Raw genomic sequence first — 1,516 nt, forward strand, 5'->3', positions numbered from 1 at the left:
GGACCCGCCCGGAAGCACACTTCTCCGGTACACATGCACAGTGATGGGAGGCATTCGCACACGGGGCCGGTCCGTTGAGATGGGCACATGGACACGGGGACGGGGGGCCGTGGCGGCAGGGGGCGGTTATGGCCCGCGGGCGACGCCGCGCAAGGGGCGGCGCATGACCCAGAGAAGAAGAGGGGCAAGGGAGGGGGGCTCGGGGGCGTGGGCCAGCTGAGCCTGGAGGCACACCGGGGGTCCGCGTTGCGGGCTGTGGTTGTGGGGCACTCTGCCGTGCGAGCGCGGCATCCATGAGCGCTGTAGCCTGCTGTTGTGGGTCCTTGGCTGGCTGCGAAGCACAGGAGGCACCTTGCGTGGCGTGGTGGGAATGTGCCGCATGGTCGAAAGGGGCTCCTCTGCTTGCCGGGGCTGCTGTTCCTGTGGAGCTGATGGCGCGCCCCGGAGCAGGCACCTGGCCCCGGGTGCTCGCCGGTGGCAAAGGGCACGACCCCGGCTCGGGGGTGTACGGGCCCGGCATGCCTTGGGGCCTGCGTTCGGGCGGAGTGACGCCACGCGGAGACTGCCATGGCCGGGGACTCCGTCGGTGTGCCTGTGGGTGCAAACGCACACACGTCTCGCCACACCGCGGGGGGGGGGGGGATCTTGCATATCTAGCATGGATGAGCCGGATGGTCGGATTGTCGGCCACATGTGCATGTGTGCAAGCGTATGCGTCGGGGTCCGGCCGCCGAGCAGCCCCCACAGAGGTGCCGGGTCTGGGAAGCCCGGGCGGGGGACCGGGGGGATCCGGTTGCGATGAATCTACGGGGCGGTGCTGCGTGTTTGTGTGTGTGCGTGCGCACGCGTCGTTGGCCGCCGTGCGCCACGGGTCTTCCGGGGTTATGGGTGGGCGGCGGAAGTGGCGTGTGAGGGTGCCTGCGCGTGCGGGCCCTGTGCTGGGATCTCCTCCGGCCGCGGGAGCAGAGCCCAGCCACCAGGGTGAGACAACGGCCGAGTCCGGTCGTCGTATCCAGGAGCGGGCGCCTCGGCGGGGTGTGGACTGTGCCGCGAGGGGCGATGTTTCGGCACATGGGAGGAGGCAGTGGAAGCTCCCTTGAAATGCGGGCGGGGGGACAAAGGGGGAGTCGGTCATAAGTCCCGGCTCACGGAGACGCTGCTGGAAGCGACCCTCGACACAGCGCTCGATCGGTGCGCTTCAGGAGAGGTATGGCTATGGTTATGGGGTTATGAGTTATGGGGCGCATGCCTCCGGTGGAGTCCCGGCTGTGGGGGGAGAGCGGGGCTCGAGTGTCCTTTTCGCGGAAGGAGCGCGCCAGCCGGCACCCGGACAGCAGAGGCCGTGCCGATCGGGGTCCGAGCGCCGGGCCGATGGGGGTGCTCTCTGCCGGAAGCCGGGCCTCGGCATGGCAGCGGGGTGTGGAGGTGGCTCTGGCAGGCTTTTTTTCTTGCTGCTGAGCGTGGGCCTTTCACGATGTCGACCAAGAGAGCTGGAGCATCCTCTCTGGCCGGGCGA

The sequence above is a fragment of the Fonticula alba genome (genome assembly GCF_000388065.1).
Source record: "Fonticula alba strain ATCC 38817 unplaced genomic scaffold supercont2.16, whole genome shotgun sequence".
Taxonomy (NCBI): domain Eukaryota; order Rotosphaerida; family Fonticulaceae; genus Fonticula; species Fonticula alba.